Below are 21,176 nucleotides of genomic sequence, written 5' to 3'. Positions count from 1 at the left end.
GTGTGCCATCGAGCGTTTTCATGCTTTAGAATTAAGCTGTCGCGCTTGTAGCCATTATAGGTAACAACATTTTCTTGGAGAATATCCGCAATGTAACTATCCGCTGTCAAACCCACTCCGCGATCACCACCGGACTCAAGCACAAACTCTGTTTTTCCTTCTAAAGTTAAAATACCCCAAAATATATATGAACTATCTCTTTAGCTCACTGTTTAGACGTTGCGGCATTGGGCAAATCGTTCTATGGGCCTCCGATAGACGTATCGTCTTCTGTCATTGCTTTAGAAACACATTCGACTCTCATCAGAGAATAAAACTTTTGCCAAGGTCCCAGTTGACGTATTCTCGGGCAAACTGAAGTCGAGTTTGTTTCTGACTTGTGTTTAAATTGGGTGATGTGTTAGTCAACTGTGCCAGCAAAGTGGCAGCCTTAACCTTTCTCTTAACTTTCCAGTGAGTGACGGTGCCACCTCTAACATTCTTCAAGGATTATTGAAGTTCGACTCATGACAAGTGCCGATTTCACAAAGCACTCAGGACAATAAATCGATTATTTCTCTCTGTCATTACACGTAGCCGATCCAAATTTGGTGGTCGACTGCAGCTACCGGTCTTGTTGTGTCGACGGTAAGCCCTTGAGACTACACAAACTGTGTCATAAGGAGGAGACTGGTGACAGTCCTCTGACAATATACCTCTCGTAATTATGCAATTACCTGTGTGGCACGTTTCAATTACTACTTTTTCAATGCACATTTTTATTTTTAATAACTTTTTTCAAACCATATGCATAGAAGGGCCTGTTAGCTTTTAAGAAACGAAATATATCCCTATTCAGGTAAAATGCCTTTGCCGTTTTTAAAACACCAGATCTAATAAATTGTCGCCTGTATGGCCATATGGTAGAACCACATAATGACACATTAGTGTTGGTGGTCAAGTTCAGTAGAGTCACAGCGGGCACCCCGCGCGGTCACACCCTCGCTAAAATAACAAACCCTCTTTCAAAACATTTTCACGTTCTTTTTACCGATTGAAGTAAATATATCATTGACAGACAGTTTATTGTTTTTACATTTATTTTAATTTAACTTAATTGTTTCCGTGGACAGTAAAGTTATTACACCCAACTCAACCCCACCCCACGGAACACCTGGACCGCCTTCACTGGTGAAGTATCCCTTTCTAAAATATTCACTTACTGCAATTCGAAGTGTAAACACAGGTCAAAGTTTAAAAAGCTACTGAGAGGACCACCGGCAAATAGAGGTATAAATTGCGTAGAACATGCCCGTTACAATGTTTGCTAATACAGTGAGCGAGGAAAGGTTGGAATAAATTCATTTTCTCGAGAATGGACAATTTTGGAAAAAAATCCCGAAACAGGTCAATTTTTATTTTTAAATCGCGACTTTTTAGCATATATATCACACTAGTGACGTCACCCATCTGGGCGTGATGACGTCATCTACGATTTTTTAAATGAGAATAGAGGTCGTGTGATAGCTCGTTTGAAAGGCAATTCAATTCGGCATTAACATAATTATTTATACAGGGTGTCCAAAAAAAATTTTTGAATTAGATTTATTGACATAAAAAGAAGAATGTGTGTAATTTCTTTAACTCAAAATACATTTTACTGCTGTCAGAAAACAGAAAAAAAAATGTTTATTAATAAATATTGTTTTTTGCTTAAATTCAGTATTAAAGCAGCCACCCACCTTCCTCTTGACAGTTTGAACATTTAATTTAAGCGAAAAGCAATTATTATTTTTCAAAAAAACTTTTTTTTCTGTTTTCTGAGAGCAGTAGAATGTATTTTGAATTAAACAAATTACTTGCATTCTTCCTTTTATGTCAGTAAATTTAATCCAATTTTTTTTTGACAACCTGTATAAATAATTATGTCAATGGTTATATTACTGAATAGAGAATTGAATTACCTTTTAAATGAGCTATCACACGACCCCTATTCTTATTTAAGAAAATCATCAATGACGTCATCACGCCCAGATGGGTGACGTCACTAGTATGATGTATATGCCAAAATGTCGTAATTTTTAAATAAAAATTGACCTGTTTCGTGATTTTGTTCCAAAATCGTCCATTCTCGAGAAAATGAATTTATTCCAACTTTTACGTGCTCCCTGTATATTTCCTAAGCCGTACAGAAGAAGACAAAGTTTACTACACGTTGCCAATTTGCATAAAACAATTATTTTTTGGATCCTCTATAATAGACAATATTTTTCTGCATTAGTTGTTTTAATTCAAAGAACACAACATTAAATTACTAAGCATAAACTACAATTCATCGAGTGAGTCGATTTTTTTGCTCTCAAGTGTAGTTCGAATTATTGAGAAATAGCTTGATTTATCTGCTATGTTCATACTTTCATCACATGGTTCAAACGTTCTAAGAGTGACATGTATCACATATCCCGTTCCAGGTACAAGTCCGTATAAACCATGCCCCAAGCAACATTTATATTAGGGATTGTCAATTGTCACCACCAAATTTTCTTTAATTTTAAAAATTAAAGGGAAAATCCCAGTAGCTGGCTGTATTATACCATAGTTATATTCCTTTAATTTTGTTTTTTACAGCGCTTTGAAATTTGGTTCAATTTCCAAACTACAATGTATAACTACCGTGTACTCTTTCAATCTAATATTAGTACGTTCTTTAAAGGTAAAATATTACAAAACCTCTAAATTTTAAACAACCGCTTGGATTGACATGAAATTTGGCAAACACATAGCTAACAAGTCAAAGAAAAAACTGATAATGTGCCGATGTGTGCTTTTGCCCTAGGGGTGAGTGTCACCCCCTGTTGGGGGTGAAAAATATATGTTTGAAATAAGTCCGGAAATGGCTAAAATGACTAATTCTAAGTAACTTTTGTTCTATAAAATTTTTTCACCAAGTTAATTCTTTTCGAGTTATTTGCGAGTGAATATGTTAATTTTTCTACAAAGTAACCACGTTTTCAGACGTTTTTTCGCAAATAACTCAAAAAGTAAGTATTTGGTCAAAAAAAAATTCTTATCAAAAATATAGCACGTAAAAAAGTGAAAAACATAGTGTATATATTAGGTCACTATACCTAGTAGAAGCAGAGTTATAGCTAATAAAAAATAGGTTCATATTAGTCAAATTCCAAATCGAATATTTTAACGTGCCATAACCAAAAAACGAAGCACTTTTTTGGGAAAAACTCATTTTAACTTTTTTAAAGTGTTTAAAAAATGGTTATATTTGTTTTTTAAAAAAATTTTAGAATCAAGAGTAAACAAGTTCAAAATAAAATTGGTCCTTTTTTTTGGTAAGAAATCGGGAAAATCACCCCCTAATTAGCATTTCAAATGAACTTAATTTTGTTACCACTTCACAAGTTTTTTATTCTCGTATGTATCGATCATATCATCTGTAAGTTTCATCGGTTCAAAGTTCTTATTTTTGACAGAGCTGTAGTTATAACGGCTTGAACGAGTCCCTTATCACGAGTGTATGCAAATTTGGAAACACCAAATCTTAACCAATTTTTGTCATAGAAAAACAAAAAAATTCAAAATATTGTAGCAAAACAATGAGTCACCAGCCGCAAGGCGTAAGCCGAGAAAAGTCTAGATCGAAGCACGCTATACGTGGAACCGATGCGCGGTTGTTGGAAGGTCACACGATAGTCGGAGAGCTGGCTTAGCCCGGAATGATCGAGAATAACGACTAGGATATATAAGGCATAATTTTTGTGAATAGAGTTTAGTCTTAAGCTAAAGTTTGTAAAGTAAACTTGTATAAATAAATAATAAAGTCGTAAATAAATACACGAACCGCTAGTTTTATTGTAATTATAAGTAATTACAATAGTCTCGTTACAGTTGGTGTCAGGTGTGGGGTTAACTTAGTGCGATATAAATAAGTGAATTACAGAGAGACTTTAAAAGACTTTTGAACTTTATTCGTCGGGAATAACCGAAGTGCGTTGATTGTTCGGTATTCGGAAAGACTGTTAAAAGACATTTTGGAAAGTACGTGTGTGCCGACCAAAGATGTTGCTACAAGAACTTACAGTAAAACAGCTCCGTGAACAGCTAGAGGAACGGGATCTGGACAGCAGTGGGCTCAAGATAGTCCTACAAGCACGACTCGAGGATGTCCTCACGAAGAACGGAGAAGACCCAAAGACGTTCCACTTCCAGTCAGCAGAACAAGCAATCTTATCGAAATTAAAAACTGTTTCTGAAACGATCGATGATACTTCTAAGATAAATAATGAGAAATTCGAAACCATTTCTCAAAAGATCGATGAAACTTCTAGAAAGAACAACGAAAAACTTGAAGAAGTTAGTAGACAGAACAACGAGAAACTTGAGGAAGTTAGTAGACAGAACAACGAGAAACTTGAGGAAGTTAGTAGACAGAACAACGAGAAATTTGAAAGTGTTTCTCAAAAGATCGATGAAACTTCTAGAAAAAGCGACGAGAAATTTGAAAGTGTTTCTCAAGTAATTAAAGACGTTTGTAGACAGAATGACGAGAAATTTGAAGAAGTTTCTAGAACATTCGATAAGATGCAGAAAAGTGTAGAGACCGTAGAAGAAAAGATCAAACAACTAGAGAGCATGATAACCGATACAAAAGTACAACCATCAGTTAATGCAGCAGCGTTAGATCCTGTAGTGAAAGATGAACTACCGAGAGACGAAACGTCGCATAATATGAGATTCAAATTACCACCATTCGATGGAAAGTCCTCTTGGTCCATATATCTTAGACAATTTGAAGCTATTGCGACCGCCAATCATTGGACCGAACAGGAAAAGGCTGTTTCCTTGACTGCTGCTTTGCGAGGTGATGCTGCAGTTATATTAAGATCAATTCCTAAGGGTCAAGAAAATTGTTACCAGACCTTGTTCACTCGTCTAGAAAAACGCTATGGAGATGCCCATCTACAACAAGTATACAAAGCACAACTGCGAAGTAGAAGTCAACGAGCAAGTGAGAATCTGCAAGAATTTGAAGCAGATGTGGCTCGTGTGGTGCGGTTGGCTTATCCAGAGGTGCCAGACAGCGTTTTAGAAGAAATTACAGTAGATACCTTCGTCAACGGGCTGAAAGATAATGAACTACAGAAAGCTTTACGACTAGCAAGGCCGAAAGTTTTAGATGAAGCACTTGCTATTGCATTGGAACACGAAACGGCTAGTCAAACTTCACGAGGCCATAGAGTAAGAACCATTGAAGAAAGTGACGAACACAACGATGAACGTCTGGAGGAAATGATACGGAGAGTATTAAGTAATCAGATGCCAAAGAGACGCGAGCCTAGATGTTGGAATTGTGGAGACGTAGGCCACATTCGTCGTAATTGTAAGAAGATCGTACAGCCGTCGGAAAAACTAGAGCGGGTCGACACCAAGGGGCAACTGCCGACCTCGAGAACTAGAGCCCCCATAGTAACTGTCAACCTCACGTCCTCCGGTGGAATCCACAACTTATACATCGAAGGTCGTATCTGTAATAGATGTAGATCATTTTTGGTGGATGCAGGTGCAACGAGAACTATCGCACGTCCAGATGTAGTACGAGACCATAATAAATTATCACCTGCAACAGTAAAGCTTAGAACAGCGACTGGTGAGCTAATTAATACATATGGCGAGGCTAATATGTCAGTATCCATTGGCCAGACCACAGTTGAACATCAAGTATTAATTGCCGAGATCTCCGACGAATTCATATTGGGGATGGACGTACTAAGGAAAGTGGGGGCAATATTGGATGTTCAAAATGGGGTTCTCAAGATCAATGGTGAAGAGTTGCCCTTTCACGACGACAAAGAAGATGTCATCCGCTTACTTGCTACATGCGACGTAACCATACCCGGTAATAGTGAGAAAATTCTGATGACCATGCTTGATAGACACTGCCGAGAGGGAAGTTTAAGGATGGTCGAAGATGTGGATAATGTCGAGTTCCTAACGGCGAAAACTTTGGTAAAAGTTCGAGATGTGATCCCTGTAAGAGTTATGAATTTAAGGGAAACTGCTATCAAGTTAAGTAGAGGAGCTTTGATCGGGCAGTGTGTTCCCGTGGCTTCAATTTGCTCTGTGAATACCAATGAGAAATCATCGAAGGCGAAGTATCCAAAGGAGCTTGTTGAGATGATTATTGAAAGATGCCAAGATCTTGATCATGAACGAACGGAAAAAGTGACGTCTATGCTGATAGAGTATCAATATGTTTTTGCTATTGACACGAAGGATAAGGGAAAAACAAGCATAGTGACGCATAAAATAAATACCGGAGACGCTCAGCCAATCAGACAACGGCCTAGACGACTTCCATTTGCGAAAAGAGATGAAGCCGAAGAGATTATCAAGGATATGGACAAACAAGGGGTAATTGAACCATCGAACAGTCCATGGACATCACCAGTAGTTCTGGTAAAGAAGAAAGATGGTTCAACGCGTTTTTGTATCGACTACCGCCAGCTCAATGCGGTAACAAAAAAAGATAGTTATCCTTTGCCCAGAATAGACGATACACTGGATACTCTCTCCGGTTCTCGTTGGTTTTCCACACTCGATTTAAAAAGTGGATATTGGCAAGTAGACATGGAGCCAGCCGATCGGGAGAAAACCGCATTTTCGATAGGATCAGGGCTTTGGCAGTTTACGGCTATGCCGTTTGGTTTATGTAATGCCCCTGCCACATTTGAAAGATTAATGGAGGCAGTTTTAAGAGGTCTAACATGGAAAACATGCCTGGTTTACTTGGATGATGTAATTGTGGTTGGAAGGTCCTTTGATGAACATGCCAAGAATCTAATAGAAGTCTTTCAACGATTGAGGGCAGCGAACTTGAAGTTAAGTCCGAAGAAATGTCACATGTTTCGACGAGAAGTTAAGTATTTGGGACATATTGTATCGAGTAATGGTGTAACAGCTGATCCTGAAAAGATTGAAGCAATTAAAGATTGGCCAGTACCAAAAGATAAACATGAAATTAGAAGTTTCCTTGGCCTATGTACATATTACCGACGATTTGTCAAAGGTTTTGCCAATATCTCCAAGCCCCTAACAAAGTTGACGGAGGAGGGCAAAGAATATACATGGAGTGAGGAGTGTCAAAAAGCTTTCGAACAACTACAAAGGGCTCTGATCAGTGCACCAATATTAAGCTACCCGGGACAGGCAGGAAAATTTGTTTTGGATACCGATGCTAGCAACAGTGCCATAGGAGCTGTTCTCTCACAAATCCAGAATGGACAGGAAAAAGTCATCGCTTATTTCAGCAAAGTCCTGTCGAAACCAGAAAGAAACTATTGCGTTACCAGAAGAGAACTGCTGGGTGTAGTGAAGGCTTGCGAACATTTCCATAAATACTTGTACGGCAGAAAGTTCCTTCTTCGAACAGATCACGCTGCTCTAAAATGGCTCATACAATTCCGTAATCCAGAGGGCCAGATGGCAAGATGGTTAGAACGACTGCAAGAATATGATTATGAGATAGAACACAGGGCCGAAAGAGTTCATTCAAATGCTGATGCCCTTTCGAGACGACCATGCAGTGCAAATTGTAATCACTGTGCCAAATTAGAGGAACGATTTTGCCCCGTGAGACGAACCACCGTAGTTAATGAGCAATGGCAGCCCCAACAGTTACAAAACGCCCAAGAAGATGATCCATGTATAAAAAGAGTATTGGATTGGATGCGGCAAGGTGAAAGACCTAGTTGGCAGAACATTAGTGCATGTAGTCCAGAAGTCAAGGCCTACTGGAGCCAATGGAATTGCCTGGTACTAAAAGATGATCTTCTGTACAGAACCTTTGAGAACGATGATGGTACAGAATCTAAGCTGCAGTTGATTGTACCTAAAAGTAAAGTGTCAAAAGTATTGCGTCAGTTGCATGACGGTACATCAGGTGGACACTTTGGTATTACGAAGACTCTGCAAAAGGTTCGAGAACGGTTCTATTGGGTGAACTGTAAAGATGATGTAAGAAGATGGTGCCGGAAATGTGAACTGTGTGCATCCGGTAATGGTCCAGTTGGTAAAAAGAGAGCACCCATGAGACAGTACAATGTTGGAAGTCCTATGGAAAGAGTAGCAATCGACATTGCAGGTCCATTTCCAGAAACCGATGCTGGAAATCAATACATTCTGGTAGCCATGGACTATTTTACGAAATGGACCGAGGCCTATGCATTACCGAATCAAGAAGCTGCTACCGTTGCAGAGGTACTTGTTAAAGAATTCTTCAGCCGATTTGGTGTTCCCTTGGAGATCCACTCCGACCAAGGGCGAAACTTTGAGTCAGCTCTTTTCCAAAACGTTTGTAAATTGATTGGTACCAATAAGACCAGAACAACACCCCTGCATCCTCAATCAGATGGAATGGTCGAGAGGATGAACCGAACGATGGGTAAACACTTGTCCAAAGTTGTATCTGAACATCAGCGAGATTGGGACCAACACATTCATTTATTCCTGATGGCCTACCGCTCGGCCGGGAATGAAACTACAGGTCAAACACCAACCTGCCTGATGTTGGGTCGTGAAGTTCGTTTGCCCTGCGACCTAGAGTTTGGCTGCAGACTTTCCGAGGAATATGTTGCAGGCGAAGAATACGTAGACCGCCTGAAGTTACGAATGAACAACATTCATGAACTTGCCCGACAACACATCCAGATAGCCAGTGACAGAATGAAAGATCAATATGATTCTCGCTGTAAGAATGAAAGCTTCGAAGTAGGTGATCTTGTCTGGCTTTATAATCCACAACGTCGTCGAGGCCTGTGTCCTAAACTGCAAAGACAATGGGAAGGTCCGTATGAAGTTAAGAAGAAAATAAATGACGTAATATACAGAATTAAGAAGTTGCCAAACGGTAAACCAAAAGTTATTCACATAAATCGTCTCGCACCATATGCTGGCTCAAATGAAACAGAGGAAGCCCGAGTCCTCCAACAGGAGATGAAAGATGCACCACAGCCAAGTTTTAAGGAATTTATGTCAAATTACGCAGAAAGAAAGAGTGCTAGATTCGGCGTGACCACAGAAGTTCAGCAAGATCTGTTTGGTGTTCCAGAAAACGTCTCTCTAGCCCACTGTGTTGCCCAAGACCTCGAGATGACTAAAGGAATCTCGTCCGTATTCAATAGAAAGTTCGGCCGCCTGGACGAGTTAAGAAATCAGCAGCCTAAAATTGGAAGAGTACTGCGATTGGAAGATGGTCCTCGATCTTTGCTGTATATGGTGACCAGGAAGTCTTATACGGACAGGCCAAGCTATGAGAACATATGGCGTGCTCTAAGTAATTTGAAGAAAATCGTGTGTAATTATGACATCAAAGATTTGGCTTTACCAAAAATAGGCCATGCAGTAGAAAATCTGGATTGGAAGATTGTGAGAAGCATGCTTGAAGTGGTCTTCAGAGAAACTGGCGTACGAATTACTGTGTGTTGCATGAACCCGAAGATGTCGGATCCTTCAAAGACAGTAGACTGTTATTTCTTCTTGAAGGGTGTATGCAAAGCTGGAGAGTCGTGTAGATTCCGCCATCCTGGGCCTTCATCTAGAGTTGCTGATCGGGACGCTCAGATCTTAAGAGGGGAGCAATGTAGCAAAACAATGAGTCACCAGCCGCAAGGCGTAAGCCGAGAAAAGTCTAGATCGAAGCACGCTATACGTGGAACCGATGCGCGGTTGTTGGAAGGTCACACGATAGTCGGAGAGCTGGCTAAGCCCGGAATGATCGAGAATAACGACTAGGATATATAAGGCATAATTTTTGTGAATAGAGTTTAGTCTTAAGCTAAAGTTTGTAAAGTAAACTTGTATAAATAAATAATAAAGTCGTAAATAAATACACGAACCGCTAGTTTTATTGTAATTATAAGTAATTACAATAGTCTCGTTACAATATTTAGAAAAGTAAAGCCGACTTTTTTATTGTTTAAGATTTTTGGTATCTCTAACAATTTTTAAAGTTATTTTAAAAAAAAAGCATTGTTTTCAAATTTTAAATTTTAAAAATTTTGCTTTAAACCAAATTTTTTCAAAAATAAGCACTTTGAATCGATGAAACTTACAGATTATATAAACACAACATAATTAAAGTAACTTGTGAAGCGGTAACGATTAATTTCATCTAATTGGGGGGTGATCTTCCTGATTTTTTTTGCCAAAACAAAAGGGACCAACTTTATTTTGAGCGTAACTTGCTTACATTTGACGCTAGAAATTTTTTTATAAAAACAGAAATAAAGCTTTTTTAACACTTTAAAAAAGTTGTAATATGTTTTCCCAAAGAAATGCTTCATTATTTGGATATTTCACATTGAATTATTCTATTTGGAATTTTTCGAATATGAACCTATCTTTTATTAGCTATAACTCTGTTGTTGCTAGGTATAGAGACCTAATATATACAACGTTTTTTTCACTTTTTTATAGGCTATAATTTTGCTAAGAATATTTTATTCGACACAATGCTTACGTTTTGAGTTATTTGCGAAAAACCGTCTAAAAACGTGGTTATTTTGTTGAAAAATGAACATATTCACTTGCAAATAACTCGAAAAGTATTGATTTGGTGAAAAACTCTATGGAACAAGAGTTGCTTAAAATTAATCAGTTAATCCATTTCAGGACTTATCTTGGACATATATTTTTTCACTCCCGAGATGGGGTGAATCTCACCCCCAGGGAAAAAGCACACATCGGCACCATATTACTTTTTTCTTTTCATTTTAACCCGCCATTACACGCGCTATGAGGGAATCCCTCACCATATTTGTTTATAAGCAATGAAATTGTGTAAACTAATACGATAACCTTAAGCACCCAGGAATGCCTTTAGCATGGTTCATGAGAGGTTATGAAAAAGTTATAGAATATTTCAGGCGGTCAGTGTGCTGTGAGATAGTTGAAAGAAGAGACATCCCTCTTCAAGTGAGGGAATTCCTCACTGCGCGTGCAATCACGGTGAAATCACGTTTCTGTTATCTCAAAGAAACTTATAGGTTTTTATTTACTATTTAGGTAGGTTTAATTAAAATGTTATTGTTTGGATTAGGTTAGGAACAGTGGCACACCAAGGGGGGGTTGGGGGTTAAAATCCCACCCAGAGCATATATAAATATATATAAAAGAAGGTAGGAAAATGTAACTTGTCTTTCACAAATAATACAAAAAACTTTCGGTGCCCAAGCAAAGCCCCCCTCCCCCCAGAGGAAAAGTCTAGGTGTGCCACTGGTTAAGAACCCATTTTTAAATTTACCTATTCTAATTGGGAAATAAGCCACACTTTAACTTGAGAAATTGATTTTATTGACGTTTCGAATTCCACCTCGGACGTCGTTATCAAAATACAAAATATTAATAGTTAATTACATAAATGCCACAAAGAAATAGCTTCAGAACAGTTGTTAATTTTAATTTGTAATTCTAGTAAAATGAATTCGCGTAAAGAACGTTAATTTCTTCAGTGGCTTGCTGAAATTGAAAATTAAGAAAACTTGCTTTTGATCTATATTATTTTTACTTTTGTTTTGTTAAATTAATAAAAAAAATTGGTTTACGAACCTTTCTATAATATGTGAGTACAACACATTTTATATTTATACATGTTGACATTCATTCTTTCTCGAAATAAGTCGAATTTATGTAGGTGAGGGCGACGCTCATACGCGTGCAACCACGTCACAATAGAAGACGCGTGTAACGGCGGGTTAACTATGCGCGTGCCAAATTTCATGTCAATCCAAGCGGTTCTTTAAAATTTATAGCAAAAACCGTGAAAGAATGTACTAATAGAAAACAACTATGCCAAGATGATGGGTTTAAAAATCAAGAGTGACTATAAATATCTTAAAATTTATTTACCGTTTAAGAAAATTGTACATTACGCAAAAACTATGACTCCCAGTTATAGGATATTCATATACCATTCGAAAGAGTAAACTCTGTTTAGTATAATAGTTTATTAATATATTATATGGTGCTCTATTTAAAATAAGAATCATCTGACAAAATGAATAATCCCATAATGAAATTGTAAATTTTGACCACCGTGTAAATAAATCAATATTCAATATTCAATATTCAATCATGGAATACATTTAACCAATATCCAACTATTTAGACGTAAAATAATGTTTTTATTATTTTTTAAATAACTGGAGAGTGAGGTTTCTTTTAACACTTTACATTTTCAGAAAAGTCAACATAACCCAGAACACTCTCCTACATAGGTATGGGGAAGCCTTATGAAACTTACCTGATTTTTTGCGGAAAATCGGAAAATGTAATAAAATACAGGGTGTTCCATAAGAAAAAATATAACTTTAATACGCCGCCATTTATTGGAACATCTTGTATATTTCAAAATAATTTTAAAATGTAGCTTTTATGAACTTACAATCTACTGTTTGAAAATATTTTTCCACTCTTTTACCATTTCGCTGTAATCTTCCGTCCCGTTAGTGGTGACTCACCCGTATATTGAATCTCAAGAAATGTAGAAAGAGACTACAGATCACAACTATTGTTTCCAGCAAAGTACCATTCTCGATTTAAAATCCAAACAAAACAACAATTACACATGGTAATTCAGAGGAAAAGAAAAATAATTCAATATAATTTGTACCTACGTACCAGGCATAAAATCAACATCTGCTATAAGATGATCTGTTTCCTCCCTAAATTTTTTTCTAAATGGCTCTAATTCTATCGGCAACTCAAAGTCTCTTATTATTTTCTTTAATGTATCTGTCTCTGGCATTCCCGTTAATAGCTCATGATACTCATCAGGAAAAACCTTTCCCTCATAATCTTCGACCAAAGATTTTAATACTTTTTTGTAAACGACTTCTGACGCTACAATAAAAATTAATTTAAGTAATCAGACCTTTTAGTTTCTCAAAACTTACAAAGAATTGTCCCATCCAAATCAAATATGCAATGCGTTACAGGTTTAAATTTCTTCGTCGGACAACACCCCTTTAATTTTGACATAATTGTTAATTCCCTAAAATAAATATTAATGGAAATCCTATTCAAAAATCATAACTGTCACTGAAACTTTCTTCTTCTTCGTTTAGTTTATGGCCTCCACCTCTTAGGCACTTGGCCAATTCTCGTATTTGAGCTATAGACTATCAAGGTTGTAACAAAATGGCAGGTCATAAATTAATTGACATAATATTCTGGGACCAAAAATAGTTCGATGGAACCTAACTAACTACCTTAGTGTAAATGTGCATATAAAAAAGTTACAGCACTTTGAAGTTATAAAATGAAAATCGATTTTTTCCTATATCGAAATCTATTAGAGATTTTTTATTGAGAATGGACATTTTTTTATTTAATAAAATTCCAACATTAATCTTTTGATTATTGCTATCTGATCATTTACTATGATCAATAAGCAAGTTAGTTCTATTTACAAAATATTACAAAAAAAACTTATCTCAGGTCATATTTATTATTCAGCAATATTCCTTATTAGTCCAGAGAAATAAGGTTTTCGTAGGGACACTTGAGCATCCAGGTTGCAAATGGATTTTTTGGATACTATATACCTAATACATTATAAATACAGAAATGTCCGTCACAGTTCGGACGAGTTGTTATTACCTTAGTTATTAACAAATAAGGGTCAAAAATTGTAGTTTTTTCATTTAAATCGCTACAGGTAAAAATAGGGTAATTAAATATCTTATTTATAATATTCTTCTTTTTCTAGATGAGCCAAGGTTTAAAATGGCACTTTTTGAATTTTTGGTCCGATCCTTTTTTGTTTCGGAAAGTGCAAAATAAGACTAAAATGTCAAAAATAAAAACTGTGCTATAACTTTTGCGAACATGGCCTGAAGACTTTTATATTACAAGAAAAGTTGAGTCAAACATTCCATAATATGCACAAAAAATTTTTAGACGATTAGTCAATTAGTTTAAATTTTATTCAATTTGTTTATCGCAATGTCATTGTTCAGAAAATAATAATGACATAGCAATTCTGTGGAAACCACATGCAAGAATAATAGTTGTATTTTTAAAGTATTGAAAAAAATCATTAAAAATTTGTTTTTATCACTCCGAAAAAAGTTTAGTAAAATAGAGTCATTTTTGGATTCTAAATTTGAATATCTTTGTTAATATTGACTATAGAGTAAATCTACTTTAGGATTTCAAAAGCTGGTATTTTTATACTAATTTTCAGAAAAAACTTTTTGCCTAGGTTAATTAGGTTTAAAGTTAGCCACTTTTATTATTTAATTCGCAGTTACTTCTATATACATCAAATTCTCCTGTAACAGTGTTAGTTACCATACTACTCCGAAACGGCTTGGCCGATTTTTATAAAATTTTACACGTTTATCCTGTACGACGCACATAGGGGTATTTGACCGATTTAGGCGGCCAAAAGTCGATTTTTCAAAACAATAAGTACGTCAACAAAAATATTTACCTGATGTACAAGAACCTTCCGAGAATAGTACCCAAGCCCTTTCGACCCCTGACCTCCACTCACGTTCGTGTACGGTCAGTCTGAATTAGAGCTTGTCACCTCGTGCACGTGTATTGGTTCTCGGCGCTCCTATAAACGTTATTTACAAAGTGATATTTTACTTTATTAAAGTTTGTTTGTGTAGAAAAAAATCATGGATTCTCAGACAAGAGGTTAGTAGCTTATAATGTATATTAAAATTTGTTTGATTTATTGGTTTATTAATTTACTTTTATTGCTCTGAAAATAGGTTGTTTTTGGTCCAAATTTTCTCAAAAAAAATTACTTATGTAGTAGATTTTCATTTCTATCGGAATAGATCGGGCAACTATTTTTGTTAGTATGTATAATTCAATGTCATAGCTATTAGAAAGTCAAATAATTTGCCACGGATAATCCCGGATAATCAAAAATGTTGTACTTTGAAAATTATAAGATAATGTGGGATTGTGTCCAAGAGATATGAGATTGATAATGTCCGAAAAAATTCTTTATCTCTTTTTGGCTTAAACGAAATATATATTTGTTTTAGGTTCAGGGGGTACATCTGGGATGAAGATTGTAACCAGAAAATACTTGTTCGACTGCATAAAAAATGAAAATTTACATAGTTTAGAAGAAAAACTAAATTGTTTAAAAAATCAACTTTTGTCTAATGAAGACTACACTAATGAACAAATCGGAATACTGACAAGGAATTTTGCGTATTTCAAGTCAGAAATAAAGAAAAGATGGACGAACGCCCATAATAGAGATGTATTTCTTAAATACAACGATTCTTGGCTCGAGGGGACCTTTGAGGTTCCTGTTACCGATAGTACGGCAAATCGACCAGGACGACCTCATAAAACTTTTGGAGTTCTCAGTGAAAGAAGTAAACGAAGGAGAACACAAAGTATTCGCTCCAACCTCGACGAAGATACTCTAGTACATGCTGCTCAGGTCAAGTCAAGTTACAAGAAACAGGAAAGAGAGATGCTTCCAATGTACTCAAAGGAATTATAAATTCGCCAACTCGCGCATCAAAATATAAAAAGGCATACAATCGCACAAAGTCTTTGAGAGATAAAATTAATCCTTTGAGTATCCAGGAAGCCAGCCAAATATTCATAGACGCAGACCTAACACGCGCACAATATGATGTAATAAGAAACACGAATAAAAACTTCTTTCCGTGTTACAGTCTTCTACATAAAGTTCTTCTTCTTCTTCTTCCTTCTTGTATGTAGGCTTTAAAGCCTGTTTCTTCTTCAATATTATCCTCCTAAATTGTTTAGGTTATCGCACCACCTTTTTCTTGGTCTGCCAATACTTCTTCGTCCATTTGGTGACTTATCTCGTGCTATTCGTACTATCCTATCCTCTGCCATTCTACTAATGTGTTCGTTCCACTCCTGTTTCCGTTTTGTCACCCATCCATTTATGTCTTCTATATTGCATGATCTTCTTATGTTTTCGCTCCTCTCCCTATCCAACAGACTTTTCCCTGATATTCGTCGGAGTATTTTCATCTCTGTTGTTTCTAGTAGTCGTCTCGTTTTAGATGTGTCAGGCCTTGTCTCCGCCATGTATGTTAATATAGGTCTAATTGCTGCTTTATAGATTCTTGCTTTTGTGTCTTGTCTTAAGTGTTTGTTCTTCCAGATTGTGTCATTAAGAGATCCCGCCGCTTTACTTGCTTTTAAACTTTGTTGTCGTACTTCCTCTTCAACATCTCCGTAACTGGTTATATCAATTCCCAGATATCTAAACCTTGCTTCCTGCTTTATTATTTTCCCATCAATTTCGATTTTACATCGTAGTGGGTATTTAGATGTTGTCATACATTTGGTTTTTTCTGCTGATATTATCATATTGTATTTCTTGGCTGTTGTATTAAAGATGTGTGTTAATCTTTGGAGATCGTCTTCTGTCTCGGCGATTAATGCGGCGTCGTCTGCATAACACAATACTTTGATTTCTTTATTCCCCATTCTGTAACCACGACCTTTACGTACTGCTTCTATTATTTCGTCCATTATTATATTAAAGAGCAGTGGGCTTAATGAGTCACCTTGTCTGACTCCACTTTGTACTGGTATAAACTGCGTTAGTTTTCCATTTATCTTTGCCTGTATTCGATTATGAAAGTAGATGTTTTCGATGGTTTGTATAATATTGATTGGTATGTTTCTTCCATACAGTAAATGTAAGACGTCTTCGACTTGGATGCGATCGAAAGCCTTTGTCAGGTCTATAAAACATAGATATGCCGGTTTATTGTACTCAATGGCCTTTTCTGTGATTTGTCTCAGTACAAATACGGCGTCTACGCAGGATCTTCCGGATCTGAATCCTTGTTGTTCATTTGATAAAGTTGTTAGTTTATTGATTTTGTTGGTTAGGACTTTTGTGGTTAGCTTAAGTGCGGTGTTTAGTAGATTTATACCTCTATAATTGTTGGGGTCTTCTTTGTCTCCTTTTTTGAACATTGGTATCATTATGCTGTTTCTCCATGCGTCTGGTATCTTGCAGTGCAATATTAGTTTTTGTATAAGTTTTGTCATCTCTAGGGTTATACTTTCTCCTCCGTATTTTAGAAGCTCGTTGGTTATTCCGTCTGGTCCTGGTGACTTCCTATTTTTGAGTGAATTTATGGCTACCCCTACTTCCTGAAAACTGATTTCAATTTCGTGTCTTAATTCAGGTAGGTTATTATTTTGATTATGATTTTCCTTTCCTTTAAACAGTTCCGTCAAGTATCTTTCCCATTCGTTTGCTGGTATGTTATTGTATTCCTTCAATTCTGCCATTTCTTTCCGTTGGTTTCTTATGAATCTCCATATTTGTTTTTGTGTTCCGTAGAAGTCGCTTTCCATCCTTTTTGTAAACTATTCCCAGTGTTCATTTTTTGTTCTTCGTACCAATTGCTTTGTTTCATTTCGTATTCTTCTATAGGTGTCTCTGGATTCTGGAGTGTTTGATGTTTTATACTTCATGTAGGCGTCTCTCTTCTCTTTACATTTGTCTTTTATTTCTTTTCTGAACCATGGTGTATTGTTGTTGTTTCTTTTGTTCAGTATGACTTTGCGTTTTCCTAGAGCTTCTGTTGCTGCCTCTTCAATATTGTTTTTAATTTTCTCCCAGCTCGCGTTTATATCTTCGATGTCGTCTATCTGCTTCAGCTGTATCTTCTGTGCTAGCCTCCTTTGGTACATTTCTTTGGTAGAATCGTTCCACAGTGATTCTACATTGAATTTTTCCTCGGTGATTTCCTGTGGAAAATGTTTTGGTGTTAGTTTCATTCTTATTTTTGCTAGGACTAATTTGTGTTCACTCCCTGCGTCTGCCGAGTTTAAAGTTCGAATATCTAGAATCTGCTCTGGGTGGATTTTTCTATTAGTGACTATAAAGTCAATCATAGATTTGTGCCCCCTGGAGTTTTCAAACGTATATTTATACTGAAGCTTATGGTCGAAAAATGTATTATTGATTCGCAGTTCGTTAAAAGCACAGAGATTAGCCATGAGTTCTCCATTTGAGTTGACATGGTTTTCATTGAATCTTTGTTTTACTCCTGGAACTATTTCATTTCCGATTCGTGCATTAAAATCCCCCATAAGAATTAAGTGTTCTTCATGAGGTATATCGTCCAGGATGGTTTGCAACTGTTCGTAGAATGCCTCTCGTTCCTTCTTAGGTTTGCAGTCCTCGGGGCTATAGATAGATATAACATTTAATTTTTGGTAGTCCATTGTGATGTTCATATGTATTATTCTTTCGGAGACGTAACGGCAGTTACTTATGTTGTCTTTAAATTTTTTATGGACAAGTATACCTACGCCTGCTCGTGCTCGTTCTTCTTTCTTCACTCCACTATATGCTAAAATATATTGGTTATAGTCTATTTGACCTTTACTTTTCTTCTTGGTTTCTTGGATTGCACAAATGTCTATGTTTTTGTTTATCAGTTCTTCGATTATCTCTTGGTCTTTGTTGTTGAACGAAGTTATGTTCCATGTTGCTAATCTGATTGTTGGCTTCTTTTTCCTTCTCGTTTTCCTTTTCTTTGCGTGGTTCGTCATCTTAGGTTCCGTCGAGTTCCGAGGCTTTATATCGGTTCTTTGAGCCTTGTTTTCTTTTATAATGGGTAGGATGCTAACCTGGCTCATCAACCCTCCTCTTTTTTCCGGGCTTGGGACCGGCTGTGAGTGTGAACGTGACTTCTGAGCTACTCAATCCACTCAGTCTTCGCGCTCACAACCCCCAGGCAGAGTTCTTCTACATAAAGAAAAAAAGAAATGCTATCCGCCACCTGAAGCTTGCACTGTAACTAGCTCTAGTGCGGAAGCTAAATTGCAGCCTTTGATCGACCTTACCGTTAGACGATTATCGGAGTATCTGGAAGAGGTTTTACTATCTTTAAAAGAAAAAGAACGCGAAGCTCTAAAATTAATCTGCAAATGGGGTTGTGATGGATCCCAGCAATCGCAGTACAAACAAAAGTTTGATAGTAATGAGGACAGTGATTCCAATATATTTCAAAGCTGCTTTGTTCCTTTGAAATTAGTATGTGGACAAAAAAATTAAAAAACTGTATGGGAAAACCCCACACCCTCTTCTCCTAGGTTCTGTCGGCCAATAAGGTTTAGGTTTGTCAAAGAGACCAGTGATACCACTCAAGAAGAAATTGATTATATCAATAATTCTATTAACTCGCTTGTTGCAACCGATTTTGACTTATGTGGTCAACAATTTAGAGTGAAATATGAATTCATAATGACAATGGTGGACGGAAAGGTCTGCAATGCTGCCACAGGAACTACATCATCAAGCCGATGTTATATTTGCGGTGCTACATCAAAAGACTTCAATAGCTTAGACAGAGCAAATTGTGTTGATGATGGGGCAGTTCAATTCCCCTTCTTCAAGGTCCCAAAGAGATTTTTGTCATTATTTTACTACAAAGCTGTTATTTTTAGTTATTAACAATTAGCGCTATAGTCCGACTGTATCGTCGCCCCCGTTAGCGAAACTATTTCGATTAGATGTTTTTGCACAAACTTACTCAAAAAGAGTCCTTATAACAAACACATCCACAGGGTGCCGGGCGGTTCCGTTGTCAAAAAATTGTTTTAACAATTTTTATTAAACAAATTCACAAAAATAATTTTTTCATTACGAACGATTTTGTTTTAGATAATTTGGGTTATTCTTAGCAAAAAACATATCTTGCAAAAATGCGGAAATGGCCATATAACTCGACAATAATCAATTTTAGAGAAAAATCACAAGAGTCCTTTTTTGCCCAGAATAACTCAAATTATTATTAATTTGGGTTTAATTAAATTATTCATAAAAAATTCTTTTTGTGAATTTGTTTAACAAAAATTGTTTAAACAATTTTTAGACCACGGCACCGCCCGGAACCCTGTTGATGTGTTATAAGGACCTCTTTTTGAGTAAGTTTGTGCAAAAAAGTCTAATTTCGCTAACGGGGGCGACGATACAGTTGGACTATAGCGGTAATTGTTAATAGTTAAAAATAACAGCTTTGTAATAAAATAATGACAAAAATCTCTTCAGGACCTTGAAGAAGTTGTTTGAAACTTGATTTGGTCACTTATTGAAATTCATAATAATAATTTTTAATCGAGTTATTAAGCCTTGATTTTTCGCAATTTTAGAAAAAAATTGAAAGAAACCTTTTTTGCTCTTTTGCTCAGAATTCCCCAAATTATCTAAAAAAATATTGCTCGAATGAAAAAATATTTTTGTGAATTTGTTTAAACAATTTTTCAACCACGGCACCGCCTGGCACCCTGTGGATATGTTATAAGAACCTCTCGTTGAGTAAATTTGTGCAAAAAATCGAATCGGAATAATTTCGCTAGCGAGGGCGACGATACTGACCGGTCTAAATACTCGGTATCAAATTCAAAGAAATACCTACATAAACAACAAGGGGAAAACGACCCGTATCTGTCAACATCCGAAAAATATTGTTTTCGAATGAACCAAACGCAGACGTAACGTGTCTTATACGCTACGTTACGTGTCTTATACGCACAATATGAATGGTTCAATTTAAAAACCATTAAATTATATTTTTCGCAAACGAAACGCTACGTGACGAAAACGCGACGTGCATTATAATATGAGGCGACCTTTACAATACCGAGCCAAAATCTCAATACCAGTATTTGGTATTTAAGAGTTTGTTCACCACGGAGAGCAAAGGATGGTATCGCTAGTATCCTACTCTTAATTTTGGTGAACGCGCGCATTTAAAATAATGCATCTGGCGATCGAAAATTTGGTACGAGCAGCAGTACGAGGGATACCAGGGAGCGAGGGTCGGCACCTCGTCATGAGCACAACTTAAGATTTCAAATACCGGGATACCGGTATTAAAAGCGGTATTATAAATAAAAAATATACACGTTATATTATTTATACTATCCTCAGTTGTTATATCGACTTGTTATTAAATAATATATGAAATCTATTAAATTTTGTTTTGAAATGAGTAGATGTTGTTTATAACATTACATAGAGAGTAGAAATAGATAGATACAAAAAATGTGCAAGTAGAAAAACTATATATTTGATTCTAGGATAAATTTGGCATATAATAGGATAGTACTTTTACTTATGAAATTTGCTATTTGTA

At 36.4% G+C, this 21,176-nt stretch overlaps 1 protein-coding gene across 1 annotated transcript in view; it reads right to left on the bottom strand.

Moving 5' to 3' along the window:
- Nucleotides 1–12,806, bottom strand: part of LOC114335411 (uncharacterized) — a 51,381-nt gene extending 38,575 nt beyond the window's left edge. The window contains exon 1 of the mRNA XM_050659656.1: nt 12,670–12,806. The gene's annotated coding sequence lies outside the window, so the exon portion shown is untranslated. The remainder of the gene's footprint in view (nt 1–12,669) is intronic.
- Nucleotides 12,807–21,176: the final 8,370 nt, after the last annotated feature.

The sequence above is a fragment of the Diabrotica virgifera genome, chromosome 8, assembly GCF_917563875.1.
Source record: "Diabrotica virgifera virgifera chromosome 8, PGI_DIABVI_V3a".
In the NCBI taxonomy this organism is placed as follows: domain Eukaryota; kingdom Metazoa; phylum Arthropoda; class Insecta; order Coleoptera; family Chrysomelidae; genus Diabrotica; species Diabrotica virgifera.
Note: the sequence above shows the minus strand (reverse complement) of the source record. Positions and strands in the feature narration are given on the sequence as shown.